The sequence below is a fragment of the Panicum virgatum genome, chromosome 2N, assembly GCF_016808335.1.
Source record: "Panicum virgatum strain AP13 chromosome 2N, P.virgatum_v5, whole genome shotgun sequence".
NCBI classification, from domain to species: domain Eukaryota; kingdom Viridiplantae; phylum Streptophyta; class Magnoliopsida; order Poales; family Poaceae; genus Panicum; species Panicum virgatum.
Genome location: NC_053146.1, coordinates 34,359,215 through 34,368,622, shown reverse-complemented (window position 1 = coordinate 34,368,622; position 9,408 = coordinate 34,359,215). Strand labels below are relative to the sequence as shown.

The window sequence follows — 9,408 nt, the reverse complement described above, 5'->3', positions numbered from 1 at the left end:
GGTACCTGAGAAGTCGGAACCGAACCTGGAACCGAATTGTTCGGTTTCGGTAAATTCGGTTCGGTTCTCGGTAAATTCGGTTCGGTTCTCGGTTTTTGGTTTTTCGTGCCCAGGCCGACTGCTGGCTCGTGTGAGCCTGCCACGCCGTGCTGCCAAGCCCTGCCCCTGTTTTTCCCTTTCCGGTGAGCGTGCTGCTGCGGGAAGCTGCCCCTGCCCGTGTTCGGCACCTCCACTGACTCCACATGCCGCGCGCAAGGTCCTGCCGCCACCAGCGCCGCCTCTGCTAGCCTCCATGCCCTGCACCACGCCGCCCCGAAGCTCCCCTGCTTTGACACCTCACCGGCGCCCATGGAGAAGTTACTGCCATCGCCGATTCGCCCTTTTCCCCGGTCAAACTAGATCTCCAGGCTTCCCATGTGCTCCCCTTTGCCTTTGGCCTATATAAAGCCCAGCCGGACTTCAATTTCAGCGTACACCGCCGCCCCTCCTCCATCCTCTCCGGCGAGCTCGGTCCACCGCCGACCCGCTGCCGCAGCACCTCCCTGACCTTCTCAACCCCTCAGTGAGCTTCGCCTTGAACCCGTGAAGCTTTTCCCTCACCTCACGCCGTCGATCCATCACCGGAACCCCGCAGCCGCTGCCCACCTCCGCCGCCGCGCTCTGTCCATCGCCGACGAGCACCCTCCGGCCTCCAATCCTCCCTCCCAGACCCACCAGCAGGTTCGCCTCGACCTTCTCTACCTCCCTAGCCCCTCGGTCCTCGCCGCCAGCGACCGCCCTCGCCGGAACACGGCCGGCCCTTCCCTGTCTTCCCCTTCCTCAGGCCAAGGGCCTGTTTGCAAGGTTTAAAAACTTTCCAGGGACCTTTCTGCAAAGAAACAAATCCCTTTTATTCTTTTTCTAGTGAACTTTGAAAATTTCTAGAAAATCGTAGAAAAATTAGAAAAATGTGAAACTAATTTTGTTTTGTTCCTTGTGAGCAGCTGCTCTACACGATGATGCTATAAGATTGATTTGAAACTTTGAAACTTTGTGTAGTTGGTTTTAAAAATAGGGTTAGGAATTGGCTTCTTTTACTTATATCTTTATTTCAAAAACACTATTTTGATTATGCTTTTGACTACATGCTCTTTACCATGTGTCAAACTATTTTTTTTTAACTATTAGTAGACCTTAATTCATGCTTTTAAAATTTTCTCTTTGTTTAAAGATTTATTTAAAAACCTTTCTCCATGATATTTTGAGTAGTAAAGTACTTGACATGGATTATTCTGATTGCTTAATTGAGTAAATTCACAATCTTTTTAGTGAAGGAAAGCTATACTCAAGCACTTCACTAATTTACATTTACTGCATTGCATATAGAAATAACATCGTTAGCCGATGGAATGTACGAGTTTATCCAGGAACCAGACGTGGATTTCTCTAAAGCTCAGGCTAATATTGTTGAATTAACTGAAGCCCCGAACTCTGATTCGGAAGACCCAAAGTTCATAAACTTTATTGACACCAATACAGGCAAGCCCCGGTGCATAATCCTATTATTTTATGTAACTTATTACTATTTATTTGTGCATTTAAGTTATTGGAGTTGAATGAAAACCTTAGATGGCTGATTCTAGGTACCAATTGATTGAACACTAGAAATGAGTCCGCTTAGATGCTATGCTAATAGGACCGGTAAAAGTCGAGTGATTGCCTGTCACTCGCGAGCTTATAGGAGTTGATTGTTTACTTTATGCAATCACTATAAGGACCATGGACGGATTGGGATACAAGTTTCATGGTGGAAATCCATCTGTGTTGATAAACTTCTTAAGGCCGCAGTGTGTGGTAGTGTTGGTTAAGCGTTTGAAAGTACTAACCACATGCTGTGAATTATGGGTAAGCGGCAAGCCTAGTAACTTCTCGGCCTGGCAAGTGGACACACCTGCCACTCTCTTTTAGGGATAAGATGAATAAAATGAATTAGGGACGAGGTTGGTGCCCTATAGTCGGGGAGAGTGGTCCTGTCCATGAACCGGAATGTGAAGCCAGCGATTGCTTAGGAGTGACTCGACAGTGCTCCAAGCATGTGTGTTAGGTTTATCTTGCAAGGATTGAAATTCGGTTCGAACTGTTCCGCCGCTCACGGATATTGAGACTGCTTAATCTCTTTGCCACATAGAGTAAGAAGTGGAACAAGGATGATTCACAAATTTGTTGGATGAAAATAATAATTCTCTACCATGTTTGTATAGATAGGTGCAAACCTAGAATGATTAATGAAACTAGAACCTGGAAGCTAAAATTTGAAATTAAGGACCTACTCTTTGTAGCTTTTCAGCAAAAGAAACCCTAGAGCCTTCACAAACCTTGCATGTCTAGTTAAAAGGTTGTTACATAGCCTTAAACGGGTCAGTCTTGCTGAGTATTAGTATACTCAGTCTTGCTTGTGACCTTGTTTTCAGGAATAACTTTGGAAGACCCAAATATTAGTTTAACTTGGCCTAGTGTTTTACCTCCTGGATGGTCAATGGAATGGGATCCATCATCGACCAGCAATAACTCGGCTGAATGATGTCATGCTTGGGCTTACCATGACATCAACCCTATGACGTTTGTGTATAGTTGTGTTTTACTTTCCCGCTGTAGAACTTCTCCTCTACACTTAGTTGCTGTAAAACCTTTTTAAAGTTCCTTTTAGTTAAGCTAGAACTTCAACTTTCTAGCTTCACTCTGATGTAAATTAAACCCTTATCTATGTGATGTAAAATATTGTGGGATTGTTGTATCTCTGACTCGCCTTCGTGCGGGATGTATCTTGTGTTACGATCCGATATCAAGTGGTTTCATCGGGATTTTAACCCGACAGACCATTGATTATATCGGTTGAGGCGCTTTTAGATGTTTAGTGCACTCAAACTGATGTAATTCAAACTGGTTCTGCCACAATGAATGTGTCACATTGCTCCAGTAAAAATACTGGACCCATGTATGTGGAGGTGTCAGTCCGGTCGGCACAGAATGTGCCGGGCGGCCGGGATTTTCTCTGATTTCGACCATCTTTGGACAGTGGATTCCTGCAAGCACAACTCATCCTAAACTTGTGGAACATAATAGAATTAAATATAATATGCATGGAACATGGTGCAAAAACTCAATTTATTTCCGAGAAGTTGACGGTCAAAATGTGGAATAATGGCCGTCGACACCCCCCCCCCCCCCAAGCTTAAACTTTTGCTCATCCTCGAGCAAAGCTTAATACTAAGGCTCGGTAGATCAGGAGTTGCGTCGATGTTTGCCCTCTGCAGGTACCCTGTGCACAACATATTATTCTATCCGTATGTACGTGGAGTAAGTTGGCTCATACCTATTTGTTCTGATTGATGGGGCTGATTTACATTTCATCCCATGTCTTGAGCAGTTGGAGGACTGAACAACCTTCACCGGAATATTTTCCTACTTTCCCTGTACAGGTTCATTCTCGGAATATCTTTCAAGTATGCATATAATCAAGATTCCGTGAAGGTGCTCTCAATCGCTCAAGGTGTATGATCCTCACCAAGGTCGAAACTTGACCAACTTCTTCCTATTCTAAGGCTAATATCTAGAGTTTTGGGTAGGAAGAGTGTGACATACCTTGATTACCTGTATTGCCGAGCCAAAGAGTGGAGCGTTAGAGGTAGGTACTTGATCAAATTCCGATCTTATGTAATCACAAATGTCCAAGGGAGATGGAGAAATGTACTCACACTTTTGGAAATATTTTTGGGTCATTTTATTTGAACTCCTCTTTTGAACTCTTTTGCTGAGGATCATGGGTACTTCTTTGCATCATTTTTTTAAAGAAGATTACTCCATGTCCTTCCTGAATTGAATATTTTCAGAGGGAAATTTTTGAAGAATTTTGACCCTTTTGGAGTGAATAGGCACACAGTGGAGATTTTGGGCTGGAGTTGTGGTGGAATTGTCTGGTGAAAGTGAATGACAACACCCGGAGTAGGTGATTGTCATGCCAGACATTTTGAGGCTAGCAGAGAAATGGGTACGGGAAGGAGAAAGACTGACAGATGACAAGTACCTTTCCTCAAGCGAACTCACCATTCGACAAAGCTCAAAGTAAATCAAGATAGCCTATAGTAGCTCATGTATGATATAACATTATGGCTCCGGATGAGATATGTAAACCAACAGGGAAACCTTTGACCAAGTTTTAATTTCATTCCGAGAATTTCCCTTACTGAGGTATACAGTTTTAATTCTAATGTAGGCCATCTCGAATCCCACAACAACTTAGACATAGAAATCATGTTAATGCTCCCATGCAAACAGATTATTATGTGTCTATTATGTGCCAACTAGCTCTAGTACTAGATGAGTAAAAAATTGTAAATGGGGCACATGCAAAGCTCAATGCGAGCAACTATTCATCATTTCCAAGATAAGAGTTTGCACTGATTTCCACACATTTATTCTAAGCATGGCAATTCTCTCTTTTTTTTAATTACTAAGATTATGACAAGCTGAACGAGCAGGTATGACGACTTACCTTGATACTGATGATCTCTCCCCCAAGCTTCAATGAAGCTTAGGGCTACTGGTCTGGATGTGGAGGTGGGTAGCACGTACCGTGGTGCCAATCGTAGGACATGGAGGATAACATCCCCCAACTCTCCTGTGTGAGACTGGTGTTGTGATTGAGGCTGTGTCCCATCTCCTCCTGACGTAACTCCATGGCACTCACTCGGGCAGTGAGATCCGACAGCCCCCTTGTGAGCGGGTTGTCGTACTCAAAGCGTGCTGATGCAGACGGGCCGACCTGTGGGCTATGGGAGGTCCCCATACCCGAGGGGTAGTAAAACCCCTGGTCATGCCCATACGCCGAGCTACCCTCAGCCTGGTATGAGGTCTGGCCACCCTGGGAGTAATACCTGTAGGCCTCGTCGAACCTCATGTGTGCCGTGTCTGGGTGAGGTTGTGCTAAGGCATCCGGCGAGGGTGCAGCGTGTGATGGTCTGGCTTCCTGAGAAGCAAGGGCCTACCATGAAGCTCCTGGCTGGCGAGAAGTTCCTGCCTGGTGGGATGTCCCTACTTGATGGGAAACTCCTGCTTGTCATGACATGCCACCCTCGATCAGCTGTGCGTCACGCCGAGTTCTACCACGTGTCATAGGACCAGCTGTGTTGTGGCGTGCTGGCTCCTTCTTTTCCATTTGGAGGGTCAAACATTTCACGGAGTAGAGCGAGAGTTTCGGGCAAGGCAGCTCGAACTCCTTCTCGTACCTCGGATAGCACATGAACACTGAGTTCCCAGGACCTTCACGCATCATGTGCACGTGAACAAACTGGTCCAGACTGATGAAGGTTCGGTACTCATCCATCGTGGGCAGATATGTGACTTGCGCATTCTCCAAAACATCGACAAACTGTGCAATGCAGGTAACTAGTGAGGTTATGTCGATGGGAGATTTGCACATGATCATTTTCTGCCAGTGAGCGACCATGCCCATGATAGGTGAGTATCGAATCTTCTTTGCCATAGCGAACAAGCACATGAGCTACGAGGAGCTGCACAGCTTGAGGTCTGCTCGGGAAAAGACTACCATAGCAAGGTACTTAGCTAGAACTCTCAGAGTCGGATTATGGATAGAAACTATACTGTTCTTACTACTCACTGGTTCATCTAAGATTTCATTCCACCAAGCACTATGGTCATAGTCAAGTTCATCTGCTAATGCATTAGCTTCTAATATGCATTTCTTACTGAAGCCTAGTGCATTACTAAAGTCTCTAGTTGGCATTTCAAAGAACTCGTTGAAAAAGTGGAAGTGGATTTTAGTTTCTTTTCCAACGGTTTCAACATGCAGCGTTGATAAGAATTCCATGGTGAGAAGGTGCGAACCTAGTTCGGTGATGTCGGCGAAGCACGACCATCCCACAGTCGTGAATGCGTAGTTCATGTCCTGGCGGAGTCCTGTCATCATGAGGAATTCTGTGTCGAACCGCTTGGCGTGGCCGTACGACTGCTTCTTCAATAGTTCGAGGGCATCCCGCTCATAATCGGTCCGGACAACGATCTAATCGACCAAAGTCAGAACTCTGATTTTGAGGTGGGGCCTCGGGACTGCTGGAGAAGCAGGGGCTTCCTCCTCTTCCTCCTGGGACCGTGACGATCGGCGGACAGAGTCCACTGACATGTCACCCCGAGAGGCTGATGACGCTCGCGAACTCTAGGATCGGGATGATGAGCCCAGCTTCTTCACCTTGCCTTTGATATTCCCCCAGAGCGACATGACTCCTGCAAAAGATTAGTGCCAAGAAAATGCAGCGAAAAATAATCGGAGGGGCTAGTGGTTAGTCGTTCTTGTGGGGATCAATCCACCACAAATCGTTCTTCGTTCAGAGCTTGATTTATTCATCAGGAAATATTTTTGTGATTTTCATTTTAAGAGAGGGTTATTACTAATTTTATTGGATTAGTGTTGAGCTAATCTCAGCACTACTACTATTTTTGTGGGGCTAGCACTTGAGTTACTTAACTTAATTAACTCCTAAGAGCTTCATTAAGCAAGAAAACTCGGAGATAGGAAGAGAGAAAGTGTGCTCAGGAGAGTGACCTGCATACTCAGAGCAACGGTGCGACGAACGACGACGGTGTGGCGGCTTTTATAGAGGCGAGGGGCCAGGCCGGCCGGCCTGTAGTGTGCTGGGCGGCACTTCCCGCAGCCTTCCTTGCTCCACGTCATTGCCTAGCTCGTAGACCTGCTGGTGGGAGTGCTCTGGTTGCTGATGACGGGACTGGAGCGGTCGAGAGGTGCCGGGAGGCCATGATGAGGCCGGCCGGCCTGCCCCCCCCCCCCCCCCCCCCTTCTGCACAATGAGTGTGCGCACTTTACTTTACTCCCTAGACACTCAAAGTCTCGGATTCCTGTTGCCCCCTGATCAAATGAGAGAGAGTTGGGTCAGCCGGCCTAGGTGGGGCCGGCCGGCCTACAATTCGACCGTTTTTTTATATGCAAGGATATTTGATGCAAGACTAAAATTAAATTTTGGTTCAAAAGAAATTTAAACATGCCATGACTTTGAAAAGAAAGGTTATGCAAGAAATTTAAACTATCCTATATGCAAATGCAAGAATGGATACGTACCATGATTCTCATGGTGATAGCTCAGATTTTAAGTCCAGAGCGGGACTCTCCATACCTCGAGTTTTGTTGTCGCCGCTAGATGGAGTTCCAGATGAAGAGACTTTTCTTCGCCATTCCTTCTTGGTGGTGGGTTTTGTTTTGATCGCTTTCGCCTCCGATTCCTCAAATTCTCGACGAAGGATTTGTCGTCTTGCGTTCCTGTAGTTATGCACTCCGATCTCCTTGTCGACTCTTAGTCGTTCCAAGAGCTCAGCAAGGATATCGATTGTGGGGGTTGATGGCTTCTCTTGCTCTTTCTCGGATTTCTTCCGATTGAAAGCTTTGGCCTGGGAACATTGTTCGACCTTCGGTCTGAAGGCAAACTTCTCCGGTTGCCCATTGATATTGAGCTGAATTTCTCTAGCTCCAACATCAATGTGTGCATTTACGGTACTCAAGAATGGCCTTCCCAGAATGAGAGGCGTCTTGGCGTCGACTTCCATGTCGAGGATGACGAAATCAATGGGAATAAAGAAGTTCCGGATTTTTACCGGGATGTTCTCTACAATTCCCGTGGGGTAATGGACCGTTTGGTCCACTAGCTGCAAGCACGTGGCAGAAGGGGCAAGCTCATAATAATTTAGTTTATTGTAAACTACCTTAGGCATGATGCTAACGCTTGCTCCCAGATCGCAAAGAGCGTGCGAAAAGTGTTGGCTCCCGATTGAACATGTGATTGTGGGGCATCTTGGATCTTTCTTCTTCTCCAGTAGAGGATCGAGTATAGCTGCGCTACACTCCTCTATGAGTTGCACGACCTCGGTGGCGGGCAGGTTTCTCTTGTTACCAAGTATATCCTTGATGTACTTGGCATAGGTTGGGACTTGCATAGCGACAAGAAGCGGTATATTGACATACAACTTTTTTATTACCTCGACGAACTTGCCGAATTGCTCATCGGCCACCGGCTTCCTTATCCATTCCGAAAACGGTAAGGCAGTAGTGTCAAGAAACTCCCATGAAGTTCTGGAGGGTTCCACGATTTCCACCTGGGCAGCAGTTGTGTTGGACTCTTCGGCCTCTTCCTGATCTTCGTCTACAGCAGAGGTATTGCTGGCGAGTAGGCTTTCCGCCGAGATCCTGCATCTTTAGGGTATGGTGGTTCCTGCGTGGACATACCTATCCACGTAGCCACCGCACTAACATTCTCCTTAGGAGAAACTTCTGGTTGCCCAGGAAGTTTTCCCGAGTTATTGTTAGGACAAGATGAGGCTAGTTGAGCAACCTGAGTTTCTATCATTTTATTGAAGCTCAACTGGTTTTTAATAACAGAATTCATGCCCACTAGTTGTCCGGCCAAAGATTTCAAAATTTTATTATTAGCAAGAAATTTCTTACTAATGTTATCATTAATCTGCTTTTGGCCATAAACTAGGTCCTTTAGAGAAGGCTAAAAATTGTTATTAAAGTTCATACCTTGCTATTGACCGAAGGGGAGGTTGGGCTTCGAATTCCAACCCTGCTGAGGACGGAAGCCAGAGTTATTGGAGTTGTTTGCTCCAACGAAGTGAACTTTCTCCTGTGTAACCGGGCAAGAGTTGCCCGTGTGTCCAGTTTCTCCACAAGTCTCGCATGTCATGCGAGAATCCATAATCTGGTTGGCCTCCGGGTGCGGAGACTCCAGCTTCTTCATAAGAAGGTCCATGGCAGCAAGCATATCAACATTGTCAATATGATGAATTCCCTTGCACGACTGTTGATGCCTTTCACCTTTCTAACTCTGGTTGGAAGCAATCTTCTCTACCACCGCTTTTGCTGCGTTGACGTTGAGCGAAAGGAAGCAACCACCTGATGCTGCATCGATGTGGTTCTGGACTGGCATGTTCAGGCCATGGAAGAAACTCTGTATGATCAGCCATTCTTCAATGCCGTGGTGGGGGCATGCTGCAATGTACTCCTAGAATCTCTCCCAAGCTTCCGGAATAACTTCATCCGGCAGCTGCTGAAATCCAGAGATTTTGCTCCGGAGGGCGTTGGTTTTGCCCACCGGGAAGTATTTCGTCAGGAATGCATTGGAGCAGCCATCCCATGTGGTGAAGTCTGCTTTGTTGGTGTAGAACCACGTCTTTGCCTTGCCTAGCAAGGAGAATGGGAACAGCCGAAGACAAACATTATCCATCGTGGTACCTCTGGGGTTGATAGTACTGCTCACTTCCAGGAAGTTCTGAATGTGAGAGTTGGCATCCTCTGATGCCTTGCCACAAAATGATTCGCTTGAACCATGTTCACCAGTCCCGATT

At 46.4% G+C, this 9,408-nt stretch overlaps 1 non-coding gene across 1 annotated transcript; it reads left to right on the top strand.

Moving 5' to 3' along the window:
- The first annotated feature begins 9,033 nt into the window (after positions 1 to 9,033).
- LOC120663209 lies at positions 9,034 to 9,140 on the top strand. Its single transcript, XR_005670428.1, has one exon. It is a non-coding gene; the product is annotated as a small nucleolar RNA R71 (small nucleolar RNA).
- The last annotated feature ends 268 nt before the right edge of the window (positions 9,141 to 9,408 follow it).